Source organism: Parasteatoda tepidariorum, chromosome 6 (genome assembly GCF_982258835.1).
Source record: "Parasteatoda tepidariorum strain Cologne lab strain chromosome 6, Ptep-v5.0, whole genome shotgun sequence".
Classification (NCBI taxonomy): domain Eukaryota; kingdom Metazoa; phylum Arthropoda; class Arachnida; order Araneae; family Theridiidae; genus Parasteatoda; species Parasteatoda tepidariorum.
This window is the reverse complement of record NC_141760.1, coordinates 21515407-21530559: the sequence shown is the minus strand read 5'-3', so window position 1 is coordinate 21530559 and position 15153 is coordinate 21515407.

The window sequence follows — 15153 nt, the reverse complement described above, 5'->3', positions numbered from 1 at the left end:
CAAATAATGAAATTTTTTTTCTTGTGCAAAAATTTAAAAGAAAGCAAAAATGAAGAAATATTTTCAATATAAACATCAATTAAATAACATCCGCTTACGAAATGTTCTTTTTATTTTTACAAACAGTATTAATATAACGGCCCTCACCTGCTCCAGGGACTGCTGGATTGGTTCAAAATGACTAGGCTACGGAGTTGAATATTAGTAGTCGTAAACTCGAAATTGGGTCGACTGTTCAACGACGGTTATAAAATATACTAATAAATTTAGCCGGGATAGCCTGATTGATAGGGCGTTGGACTCGTGCTCGTGAGAGTTTGAATCCAGCCGGCAGAAGAATACCCATGTATAAAATGGTGACTGGTGCATGTTAAATCTGTCGGGGTCACAAAGTCCTCCAATTTCTCATAACAAATAAATACCTCTGGGTAATAATCTAGCAGTTCCCTTGTCTCCTGAATTGGGTTCAAAATTACAAGGTCACGCAGTGGAATATTAGCGGTCGTAAACTCGAAATTGGGTCGGCTGTGCGATGACTGTTATAAAATAAACTAATAAATTTGGCCGGGATAGCCCGGTTGATAGGGCGTTGGACTCGTGTTCGTGAGAATGGGAGTTTGAATCCAGCCGGCAGAAGAATACCCATGTATAAAATGGTGACTGGTGCATGTTAAATCTGTTGGGGTCACAAATTCCTCCAATTTCTCATAACAAATAAATACCTCTGGGTACTAATCTAGCAGTTCCCTTGTCTTCTGGATTGGGTTCAAAATTACAATGCTACGGAGTTAAACATTGGTTTACTCAAAATTTAGTCGGTTGTTAAACGGCGGTTATAAAAAAAATTGAACTAATAATCAAATTGTATTTTCTTGTTTTCTTTCTAACTCTTTGCATATTTTCTACGCACATTCAAAATTTCATGTTTCTTTTGTAACGTAAAAAAAAAAAAAAATTGAGAAAAAAATTCGCGAAAAAATCATTGAAAATTGCAAATAAAATATATTCAAAATGAATCTAAAAAAAAAACTCTGTTAAATATATAGTGGCCTAGCACGCCAAATTTTTACTCTGTGCGTGTTTCTTTTGTAACTTTTTTCCCTCATTCAAAAAGTATGTGCAATAAAAGAAAGGTTCTACATAATAGTCTCATCACAATTAATATATTTAACAATAAAGTAATGTTATCAAGTTTTTTAATAATATAATGTTAATACTCAACAATAAAAAATAATGACAGTTTACTTTAGGTGTATCGAAATGGAATTGAACTTATAAGGGCCCCATCATTTTCAGTAGCTTAGGGCCCCACCAAGCTTAAATACGGCCCTGATTTAACCCCATAATGTTCAATATTCTGATACTTTCAAAATATCAAGAGGCAATGTTATCAGTGATGTTATGGTAATAAATTTGCTTAGAAAAAATTGGCTCAAATCAAAATAGCATAAAATACAATTCTAACTCAATTTGAATTGAAATTTTTTTATTTGTTTTCTTGATTTTTACTTATTTTTATAAATTTTTTATTTCATTTTCTTTATTTCGCTTAGTTTAAATTTCTATTATTCCTTCTCTTTGCAACATTTTAAACACTACTTCTCCTGACATCTTCTTAATTAGTTTTCTCTAAAAATCATAAAACTGAGATGACAGAACTCAACTATGAGCCAAAAGTAGAGTTTAACAAAAGTTTTGCAATCAAAAATATTTTATAATCAAGGATTTTGTTATTAAAACAGATTTTTACTCATAGAGTTTAATTTAATATTTAATTGCAAACTATAGGGTCTGTTTAGTTTTAAAAATTTTATCATTTATTAATATTTAATTAGTTTTCAATTTGAATTTAGTGCTATAAAACTTAATTGTAACTTTTAAAAGATAGCAACATCAATTCATTAAATATCATTTATTTTGTTTAATTCTAATTCAGAGATGTCAGCACAATTTTTGCAGGAATCTGCGCAGTAGTAAGTTTTATTTTCGAACCTTTACCTTTACTTTGTTTTTCGCCACGGCGCGATTTAATATACGATTTCGTTGTGATGTAGATGTTTATAATATTTCTTTTCGGAAGATTAATTGTTATTTATCTATAGTTATTAGCTATATTAATTTCGAGGTGAGTCATTTTTATGTTTTGTTTGTCATTAGTTGTGCTGAACTGTCTGAAATCGTTTTCATGTTTAATTAACTAAATAATTTGCTGCTATCTTCAAGGCCGTAGCCAGGATATTTTTTCGGGGGGGGGGGGGATATGCAAGGACAGTTTTAGACATGCAAAGTTGGGGAAAAACATTGCAACAAATATTGTTTGTTCTGTTGTTTGCAAAAGTTAAACTAGTAGATAAAAAATATTACATAATAATTATTTTTCAATTAATATTACATAATAACTATAATCAATTTGTAAACAAAGTTTACAAAGACATGCGACGGGGATTTGAAGAAAATTTTTCGATTACTTTTTTAGGACAAACCGGAATATCTCGAAATATGCTTAATAATGTTGCCCTGTTAGCCTTTCTTCTTTAGTAGCATTTCTTGTTGCTGTTTTTACGCGTTTAAGATTAGAAAAAGTTCTTTCTGCAGTTGCTGTGGTGATTGGCAACGTAGCCAATATTGATAACAAGCAATAAATGTTTGGGAACAAGATACTGTCACATTCTTCCATTGCTGAAAGTACCGTATCTGGTCTACTAAGGGGTTCACGCAGGTTCCACTTTGATGCCCATACGAGGGTTGCTATTTATATTTCTGGCCTAATAATGAAAGAACAAATATGTAGGATTGAAATTGGTTTTATTGTTTTTCAAAATATTCTCCATGATGATCAATACACTTTTGCATGCGTTTGAACCAATTTTCAAAGCACTTTTTCCAGTCCGATTGAGGTAACTCCAAAACATGCGTTTTGAATGCATCAGCCGCTTCTTCGGGGGTCGAAAATCGTTGTCGACGTAATTTATTTTTGATGTGTGGGAATAAGAAGAAGTCATTGGATACCAAATCAGGGCTGTACGGCGGATGCCCCATCAGTTCTATCTTTCACTCCGTCAGAAATGCCTTTGTTTGAGTCGATGTGTGAGAGCTCGCATTGTCATGATGAAGAATGATTCGCCTGTTCTTCTGCTTTTTTCGAATTTCTCCGATGACTTCTGTCAAACAAATGGTCGTGTACCATTCAGAATTGACCGTCCTGCATTGCTCTAACGCCACTGTTGCCACATGACCGTTAATGCCGAAGAAACAGGCAATCATTTGTTTCGATGTGCTTGTTCCTCGAACAACTTTTGTTGGTTTTGCCTCGTCTTGGAAGACCCATACAGTTGATTGCTGTTTTGTTTCCGGCTCATATGCATAGATCCATGATTCGTCACCTGTGCAGATGTTATACACAGCCTTTGATGTACCATGCACGTATTTTTCCAACATTTCCTTGCACCAATCGACACGAGCCTTTTTTTGAGCGTTTGTCAGATTATGCGGGATCCAACGCGAACAAACATTTTATTGATGCAAGTCATACTAATGTCCAAAGACGCCTCTATCTCACGGTATGTCACATGACTATCTTGCTTTATCAGTTCACGCACAGCATAGTTTTTTTTGGCACAACAACGGATTTTGGGCGACCTGCACGGGATTCGTCCTGGATCGAACATCGACCACGATTAAATTTGTTATACCAATTTTTTACAGTGCTGTAGGATGGCGCTTTATCGCTTTATCGAACTTTTCAATTTACTGTCAACAATACAAATGAAGCTATAATGGTAAATCGACTGCTGAATTTATGTTTAAAAATATCAAACTTTCGATTAAAATCGTCTGCGGTCGCCTAGCAACACTTACTGTTGCCAAGGCCAGAAATATAAATAGCAACCCTCGTACTTCCATTTCTCCCATGAGGTTTTCGATGTCAATAAAATCTGCTTAGATTCGGAAATTGCATAAATTAATATGCTGAAAAACGATTTATTTCGGGGGAGGAGTCTAACTGAAGGAAAGATGAGTCACAAGGTCAAGTGCTGATGATGCACTAGCGAAGGTGGAGTAATGGGAAAAGGTTTGATTCGACAGTTTTTGTTTTTCGTTTTACTGAGAGGCTCAAATAAAGACTAAAAAGTTTGAATCCCAGAATTTCGGGGGGGGGGGGGTTGTCCCGACGCCCCTCCTGGCTACGGGCCTGGCTATCTTATTAACAACTTGTTTACTGTTAAAAATTTAATTTAAGTTTATTTTGTGAAATCAATTGTTATTCCAGTATTGTTTATTGTTCAGTGTATTATTAAGCAGAATAAAATGTTCTTAAGATTCTTAATTTGTCAGGGTTTAAATTTTACAATATATTTTTTTCTTTCTCTTTCCTATTTTGGTAATTAATTTTACCTGGTCCGCCATTTTACAAGTATACAGGGTCCATATTTCCCAGTTAGCGGGTACCCCCCATATATCGGGGAACAGAAATCTAAATCCTTCTGGGAAAAAAGGTACTTTTGTTTATAAAAGTACGTTTTGTGTCTGATTTCGTGACTTAAAACATCGTCTTCACTAACTAATTAGCATATGTGAGGTCAGACTCTCGGACCTTAAAGAAAGAGTCCAAGTACGTAATCCACTGCCAAGCAATCAAAAATATTCAATTTCCCCCCTCTTTTTTTCTTCATACTCATCATAGTTATTGTTTAAAAAAAACGATTTTAATTATGTTAGCAACATATTTAAAATCAAATTATTTTGCAGGCAAGACAATCATGGTGGATGAAACTTTTTTAACCAAAAGAAAACACAACAGAGGAAGAAAAACTGCCTCTCACACACAAACGGCGTTTGGTAAGCATTAACAAAATTATAAAAATAGATGAATTATGTTATTTTGATCTTTATTACCGATTTAATACTTTTTTCAAATTTTTTCATAGTTACAAAATTTTTTATATTGTTTTAAATATTCTTTTATAAGATTATAATTATTATTAAATTTGTTTTCGTCTTGATTTTGTAGTTTATCTTATCAGGGGTCTGTCCAGACATTTTGTGTAAGGTCCGTTCTTGTAAAATTGTGAAAAATGCTCGTAATTTGTGAATATAAAACAAACGTGAAGTCACATTCTTTCAACCAGAGTCCGTTTTTGTGAATTTGTGCAAATAGGGTACGTTATTGCAAAAAAACTTTTTCAAGTAGTTTTTAAATTGTAAAGACATACAAGATTATGCTCAACACTGTAAAATTATAGTTTAAAAAAATTAAATTTTAAAAACTAAACAGCAATTGCAGCTACGAAGCGTCTGCCGAAGGGGAAGGGTTTATTCGATTAACGAAACAATAATGAAGATAAACAAATATGTGAAGGGTCCGATTTAAAGATAAATTACTTTGTGAAGGGTCCATTTTTATGAAAAGATACTTTGTGTAGGGTCCGTTAACGGATTCAAATTTCTTCTAAACAGACCCCTGCTTAGGATAATTTTTATTCAGTATAAATTATTGTTTCAGGTATGTACTGCAGAGAGTCCAAAGAAGGATTGTTCTTTTTAACAGCGGGGAAGAAAAAGAGGGATTTGTGGCCAAATAATACACCAGTACTGCCACCCCGAAACTTGTATAATCAATTGTGACCAGGCTGCGCAATACAAAGGTGTTCAAAAGCTTTTGGCGAAGGGTGAACACAAAACAACAAATCACTCCAGAGGAGAGTTTGTGAATAAATCGGAACCACAAAATACCAATAGTCCTCTGGAGAATGAAAGTAAGCATTTCAAAAAATCGTTGATAAGTCATCGTACAGGTAAATCATACTAAAAGTAAACAATTTTATTCAATTAATGATTTATTTATTATATTATTTTATTACATTATTTTATTATAATTTTTATTTTCATATTTTTTATTGACTCTTAATGCTCCCACTTTAAGAAATTTACACCGAAGAGCCATTACATTATGACCACCCTGCTAATAATATGTAGGGCCACCTTTAGCCCTCAAAACTGCTAGCACCCGCCGTGGCATTAATTCCACAAGGTGCTGATAGGTAGTCTGAGGTATCTGGTACCAAGCGCTCACCAACTGGTCCTGCAATTCCCTCACATTGCGAGGGGGTAGCGTGGCAGCACGAATTTGGTTTTCCAAGTAGGACCACAAATGCTCTATTGGATTAAGGTCAGGTGAATTTTGGGGCCAAGACATGACTTGAAAATCACTGGAATGTTCCTCGAACCAATCCATGACGATTCGACCCTTATGACATGGTGCATTATCCTGTTGGTAAACACCATCCCCCGCAGGAAAAGCTGTTGGACCATGAATGGGTGAACCTGGTCTGCAACTATGTTCAAGTAGCTTACAGACGTCAGGGATTGTTCTATGAGGATTATGGGTCCTAATGTGCCCCAAGAAAACCTGGGCGAGCCTATTGTTATAGATGGAGGGTGGCCCTAATGTAATGGCTCTTCGTTGTATATAGCACAATAAATAAATACAAAAAGGATAAAAAGAAAAACGAAGAAAATGAAAATTAATAAGTTTTATTTACTGAGCATAAACTGCAAGTTAGTATATAGAACTCATAAAATAAGTTGTATATATATATACAGTCAATTCGCTATAACTCGAAGTACGATAACTCTAATATTACTATAACTCGATTTTTTTATGAGGTCCCGACCCTTTTATCTTCAATTTCATGTTAATTATTCTCGATTACTCGAATTTTACTCCCTTTAACTCGATTTGTTTGGATCTTTTAAAGCAAGAAAACAAAACCTTGGAGCTGATATCTTGCCCCTTTCTTTGCAAAACACACACACAATGTCTTTCGCACTCTTCATGGGCAAGCTAAAGCTGTCCCTCTTGAAGTATGTGAACAGAGGTTAAATAAAACGTTACCAAATTTACTTCAAGGATACAATGAAAATGATGTTTTCAATATTGATGAAATGGGTTTATTTTTTAAATGTCTTCCAAATAAGACTATGATGTTTAAGGATGAAAACTGCTCAGGGGGGCAAAATGTGCAAAGAACGTTTGACTGTCCTAGTTGAACGAAATGCGTCTAGGACAGAGAAATTGCACTTACTTGTTATCGGTAAATACCGAAATCCCCGATGTTTCAAGAATGTAAAAACGTATCCTTTGGATTGCAAATCTAACAAAAAGTTTTGGATGACATCAGTTTTATTTGAAGACTATGTAAGAAAATTGGATCGGAAATTCTTCGCGAAAAAAAAGAAAAGTGATTCTCTTAATGGATAAATGCACAGCGCATAGTGATCTACCTAATTTGAAAGCCGTAAACTTGCAGTTTCTCCCGCCAAACACAACAGCAAAGTTGCAGCCGATGGACCAGGGTATCATAAAGTGCTTCAAACAGTCTTATCGTAAATGGCTTGTCAGAAAAATGATCTTAAATATTGTAAGCATTTAGAAGATTTGTAATTAATAAGCATTAATTAAATAATCCGACAATATTTTGAAAGTCCAAAACCGAAACTAACGGTAAGTCGAACTTCCGATATGTCGAAGTTTTTCGTCAGTCCTATCAGATTCGAGTTATCGCGAATTCACTGTATATATATACAGCTTAATAGCAACAATTTTTAGACGATGTGAAGTCTGTCTGCCCGGGTGTACAAATTACTATTTAATAATTTTAATTTTTGCATTCATTTTTAGTTTTGGTAGTAAGATTTATGCTTTCAATTTCAAACATTTACTTAATTGATAAATCTTTACCTATTAATAACTTAGGTATTTATTTTTGGATATAATTATGCTTTAGCCATTTTAAAATAATATTTTTTTCAATAAACACACTTTTCTAATCAAAAAAGAGGCTTTTGGTTCCATTAAAATAAAATTTATATTTTAAATAAATTTTTAAAATAAAATTTTAATGATTTATTTAAATTTTAAGCAATATGTAATTGACACACTTGTTGTGCGATAGCTTGCGGGGTGTATAAAATCAAACTTGGACAACGTGGACTGTAATTATTTATTTTGCGGGTGCGCTGGTAGCGCTGCGGGAATGCAAAAACCGAGCGTGTATGCTCTTTGGTTGTTTTACATTAACTGACTCTTTTTTTTAATTAATGTAGGTGGCGCTACTATTACTACATTCATACCGGCTTCAACAACACTAAAACTAAGTATGCTAAGTATTAAGAAGAAGAAAATAAGGAAACATTAGTAACAAAAATTTCATTAAAAAAATCTCTCTGTGACAAAAAATTGTAAAAATTATTCAATTCCTGCTCAAAAACCATAAAAACTTGAAATTACGAAATCAACATTCCTAAGTTTAATTATTTCTTTTAAGTTCAATTGATTATTTTATGAATCCAAGTGATCGTTCACTTTTTTACAATTAACGTTTTAGCAAAATGTTTTCAAAATTAATTATTATAATTATTTATTTTATAAACAAATGTATTAGTTTTTTTTTTCCTTCTTTTTTTTTTTTATTGTGGGAGGGAAGTATGGAATTTTAAAAGAAGAAAAGATATGAGAGGCTATCAAGGGGTATAAGCAAACGGAGTGAGCAGGAGGCGGGAGGTTATGCGCTATTGCCTTCTCTTCGTGCCGTCACGGAGTTGAAATTGTTGAGCCAGCTTCTAGTAGGTTATGGATCATCACCCACCTAGTAAAAATAAATAAGTCAAATTTCATTTTGTTTGTTGCAGGGCCTGCTTCAGGTGAAGGATTGAAATTGCTAGAAATTATAACACCTACAGCAGAAGGAGTAGAGGATTTGATGCCAAAGAAAAGGAAAATTCAAGAGGAAGAAGAAGACGAATTAACCGAGGAAAATGAATTTGAAGATGATCCAGGAGATCCGGATTGGAATGAATGGATGTAATAATAAAGAGACTCATTCTTTGATCTGGTTATTTATTTATTTTTTTCAATAATTTAGTCGTTGATTCTGTTAATTGCTTATTCATGTACCAGCTGATCATCATCGTGAAAACATACATAATAAGGGTGGTCATCACGAAACCCCTCTGTAATATTGTCAATTAATTTTAGTGATCTAAAGTTTCACTTTTTTCACGGTAGTATTTTCTTTTTTAATGCGCACTTGTTTCAGTACGTTTTAAACAAAAAATATATAAATATTACATTTATAAATTATATTTTAATTCAATATTTAAATTAGTCTATAATAAAATTAAAGATTAATTATAAATAGTCTTAATATTCCATTAAATTTTTAATTTCTTAAAAGCAAAAAAATAATGAATGCTTTAGTTTTCAACTAATAAGTAGTTTAATAAATGTAAGAGCGAAATAATTTATTTCTAAGAGAGATATCTAATAAAAATAAAAGAGGAAATATAATGGATTGGCTAATTGTTATAATTATGTATATATATTTATAACAATTAGCCCTTAGACTTAAAAAATACTTGAGTAAAACCTAGTTCATATAACTTATATATGTGTATGTATATTTAATTTCAAAATGAAGATAAAACAAAGGAAAATTACAGACATATGAAAAAAGGGAGAAAGAGAAAAATAATACAAAAAACTGGGGGGGAGGGAATAATAAAGAATCCGAAAAAAAAGGATAAATTTTTTTTTTTAAGGAATCTAGAAAATAAAACATATAATCTTTTACACATATAATCAGCCCACACAATAAAACATATAATCAGCCCACACGATTATATCAAAAAAAGAGTGCTTCCTAATATTGTATCAATATAGCCAAAGCAAAATATATCAATACAATAGCGTGAGGAGCACTAAAAAAATATACAGTGAAACCTGCGTATAACGATACTGTCTATAACGATAAACCTGTCTATAGCGATATTTCCTTGAGGTCCCGGTGAAATTCCTATTTACTCAATGTATTTTTAACCTGTTTATAGCGATAACCACTTTTCAGTTAAACATGTCTACAACGATAATTTTTCCTCTTTTAATAGTTGATAGTTCTATTTCGATTTTTCTACCGTTGGAAAACGACTCCCCATCGAGCCTAAATATGAGATAACAAAATGTTTTTGTTTTTTTTCCATCTCTTTTGTATGTAATATTCTTTCGTTCTTTCTGAGAAAAAAAGCCACTTTTAGGGGAAATTAGAGCAGTAGAAATGGGTGAAGGGGTATTGTAGGAGGGAGAGAGTTTCGTCAGAAAAATGAGTGACACACTGACGAGACATCGATGCCAGCGACACGACAAGATTTCACCCGAGAATGCCATATTGCTAATTAACGCTTTGCAAGATTTTGTTGCAACATTACCAAATGTAACTGATGTTCATTTGAATTCATTAGATGGACTGAAATCTATGTGCATGGAAATTGCTTCCAAAAATAAGCAAACAAAACTAACCAATTATTTTTCTAAATAATTTCTGTTTTTATTCATTAAATTGTAAGTAAATTTTTCTTGTGTGCTGTTTCATAATTCTAAGTAAAATTTTCATTTGGAGCCTATAAAAGAAGTTTAATTTATCATTAGTTTTAAATGTATACTTTTAAATTTCAAACCTGTCTATAACGATAACCTGCCTATAACAATATTTTATTTAGGTCCCTACAGTATCGTTATAGACAGGTTTTACTGTATATGTGTGTGTGTATGTATATATTAGATAAATACAAAAAGGGGTCTATTTTTGTTAGTGCTCCTCACACTATTGTATTGATATATTTTGTTTTGGCTATATTGATACAATATTAGAAGGCACTTCTTTTTGTGGATATAATCGTGTGGGCTGATGAAAAGATTATGTCTTTTTTCCCCCGGATATTTATTATTTTTTTCTGGATTCTCTTGTTATTTTTCTTTTTTCATTGTTCTGTAATTTTTCCATGTTTTTTCTACATTTTGAACTTATTTATATTTATATATATAATATAAAAATATTTAAAATTAATTAACAAGAAAATATTTGGAATTAACTTACAGATACCACTAGCATTACTAAAATGGTAGAAAATATTTACTAAATTTATTTGAATAATTTTTCGTGAATAATTATGCATGAATAAAAATTATCAACTCCTGTATCAGTGTTACTAGTATAGTAGAAATAGAATTTGAAATGAAAATCTCAAAAAAAAATAATCAAAACATTAGCAAACTGTTGAGTATCCCCTTCATAGTAAGTGGTAAGAAATTGCTTGTCCTCGAGCGTTCTGTTTTAGCTAACGAAAGACTATTTAAACATTTAGGAAGCATTGCTTTCTATGCATTCATATAAATTTTACGAAATCGAATAATATCAAATTCAATAAGCTGCCTACCAGGTGTACTCATACTAGTCTATGACTTGTAATCACTCAAGAGGTAGAGCTCGCATCTCGATGAAATAACAGAGGTTTAAATTCCTCAGATCGTTACGACGGGTCATTGCGAATTCTGCTGCCGGCTCGCACTGGTTGCAGTGCTGACGTTAAATAACATCAGCAATTGACGAATTATTGTTGGGAATTTGATTGCCATCTGGATTCACGTAAGATTTTTTAATGGTTTTTCTTTCCATATAAGGCAAATGTAGGTTAGTTCTATCACGAATTCAAAAAGGGTCCACGCATTCCAGTTTGCCCAATGCTAATACAAGAGTTCCCTTGTCTTCTGTGTTGGATTGAAAATTGCAAGGTTACAAATTGAACATTGAAAAGCAAAAAATAGGTCAGTCGTTCAAAGCCAATTATTAAACAAATTATTAATCTACAGAAGCTACAACGATTATGTATACATAGTACAAATTTTGACTAGTTTACGCACCTGACATTGTCAAGTAAAGTATAAGTAACAACAAAAACAAGAAACATATTTCTTTAAGTTTTTAATTTTTGTGCTAATTTGAATGAAATTAACTTAAGTCTATATGACAAAGATGGTAGTATAAACGTTGTAAAGGTTTTATTCTTTATAATCACAATACAACTATAGTACTGTTTATTTAAACAAAAACAAACAAAAATTTTTTTAACTGATACTTATTAAGTGTCAAAAATATACGGAACAATACCTTATTTGTTTAAATAGCAATATGGAACAATACCTTATTTTAGCAATGTCAGAAGCTTAAATATGTACAAGTGCATAAAATCCCTATGACTTCAAAACTATTTAGCCGATCAATTCAACGGATTTAGCGGAAAAAACTAAATGCGTTCGTCATAGTCCGTTTATTAATTCGCAACAAAAACGGCTTTTAACAACAATAAATTGCTTAAAAAAGTATTTTTATTTTATCACAGGAATTTTCAGATCAAAAGACAATCGACTCTACCGACTGTTATTGAGAATTCTCAATTTTTGAAAGCTTACTCTTATTTTCCCCAGTAAGTTTTCAAAGGAAAGAAAAAAAAAACCACTGGAACAGTTAAAAAATAATTGTTACGAACAAAAATACTTGTTCACAGTCATGTGTAAATTCAATTTCGCTGCATTTTTTGCGCACGGTACCTTCTTTTTTCGAAGCAAAGGTGTAGCCTGAGGGGGAAGCACGCTTTTTGTTTTTTGAAAACTGTTCCTTTATTTTCAGTAATATATATACATTTATTAATAAATATACACTCATATGAAAAATTAATATGCATATATACAAAAAAATCAAAATAAAGGAACAGTTTTCTATAATAAAAAAAAAGCCTACCCCCCTCCCTCATGCTACGCATATGGAGACACGTGAACAACCGTCTTCTTGTCCAACAATTGGCGGGCGATTTAGTTTTGCTTTAATGTTGAATATGCACGTTCTCGTGTAACTTTTCCCTATGTTACAACGTTTGGCATTTTTAAATAAATTTTATTAATTCAATTTTCGAATTATAACTTCGACAGTACTTATAATTTTAATTTCATATTTTAGAAATTACCCTACTACATTTTAATAAAAGCGTAATTATTCTTTTTTAATATGAAATCAATGCCGAGCAAAGGATTAACAGTTTTTTAAAAACTGATTCACCAAGTATTTTATAAATTATTTATGATCAACTTAATGAATTTGTGATCCGATAATTAAAAATTAAACAATTAAAAAATAAATGTGACAAAAATTTTTTGAATTCTCATAGTACTTTTTTACATTGACGTACTTATAAATGAAACGATTTTTAAAATAAGCATTTGTTTAATTAATACTTTTCGGCACTCTTTTTGTTGACTTGTCACATAGTGCGTAGTTATTTTCAGGTTTAATAAAAGAAGTTGAAAGGTTTTGCAATTTGAATTTTTTTTAAAAAAGAAATCTGTGACAGTTTGCTTGGGAGTGATTATGAGCTAAATTCTTTTAGTTTATCTCCTTTCCACTGTATAATTTTTTGTGTGACACTAACGAAATTTTTTTGACGCTGGTATCGATACTGGAATTTACCCATTGAATTTCGTTGTAAAGGATATTACAATTTCTAAAAAACATTTTCAAATTAAATAATTAAAGGTTCAAATAAATATTCGATATTTAATACAGTAAGGAACCGATTATCCGGAACGATCGGGACCATCGCTATTCCGGATAACTGATTTTTCCGGATTTCTGAATTGCTACAAAAAACCGTTTTTTTTATTGTTAAACCCAACTAAAAAAAAAATATTTGGAAATAATCTTAAAAAGAAGAAAAAACGAGGAAGTACTACACTAATGATTATTTCCAAAATGATGGTAAGGTAAACAACTTTCAAAAAAGAAAGAAAATCCTAAAATCTTATAAGGAAAAAAAAATTTTTTTTTTAAATGGCGGGAAAATTTATCGAATTTCGTTCCGGTTTTTTGGTTTTCCGGTTTTCTGATTTCCGGATAACGGGTTCTGTACTGTAGATTTAAATTTGTTTTTTATTTGTTTGTTTTTCATTGTGAAATCTAATTTATTTTCTTTTTAAATTTCAGTATAGCTTTTCATCTTCAAGGAAATCTACTATCAAGAAACTGTTGAACACTACGAATGGAAATTGCACACTCTGATGGAATTCTAAGTTCAATCCTTACTGCGAATGATTTAACCAGTGTGGATATTCAGCAAGGACTACTTTAAATCTGCTATGGCGGAAAGTTCTCATGTTGAAGAAAGATATTGTCATGTTGAAGTTTGAAGAACGAGGGAAACTTGTGAAGTTCAGCCCTGTTTTTTGTGGTGCATACAAACTGTTGCTGAATTTTTCATCATAGCATTTGATGACAGCTTGGAAATATATTTTCAAATAAATAAAGACTAACAATTGGAAGAGTAAACTCAAACTGCATCAAACAGTTTCAAGTCATGAAAAAAAAATATTTTACTTAATAACAATTAAGTATTTTTAACTTTTGTTTTACCAAAAGGTTATCGACGTTAATTTCAAACAATGAAGGTAAGGTATTGCATTTACAATTGGATGAAATTTATATTACAGTGTGTTTTGTTTTTCAATAAAATTATTATGCTGTGAAATAGTTATGCTTATTATGGATTTTTTTTCTTCTTAATTACTGTAGCGTGTAATTTCTTATACAACTTTTTCAACAACAACAATCTTCAACATTTAAAAAAAATTGATTTGTCAGGTATAATATTTGCATTGATAAAATTTTATAAAATATGACGTTAAAAAATATTTTTAGTTGATAGTGCTTAAGTATCATGGAAACAATTGAATATATTTAAAATTTGGTTATTTTTAATCTTTCATTATCGGAAGCAATTTTTTTTAATGCTGATTATTATTATAACTCAAACTCGTAAGGATTTTCATCATCAACATTATGTTTATTATTTTAATTTTGGAAATTTTCACATAATTATTCATTTGAAATTTGTGACGAAAAGTTTATGCTTTTTTATTTTTATCATGTTTAAAATCATATAATTGTAAAATAATTATAACCGTAAAAATTTTTTCTGACTGAATAACATTTATATTACGATAAAAATTCCTAATCAATTTAGAAAAGAATATTGCTTAAACTTTCATCTGAAAGGTCTTTTATATTCTGTGTGAAAACATGTATGATTGCATCTTCTTTTTTTTTTAAAAAACGTCCCATTCAAGACGTTTACCTATAATGCTATGTTTGTTTTTACTATGTTCATAATGCATAAACTCTTATCAGCGAAATACAAACAATGAATTGATTGATTTTAAAGAAAAATTTTGTGACAGTAAGGTTTTTAAAAAGTAACTGATGGTAGTCAAAT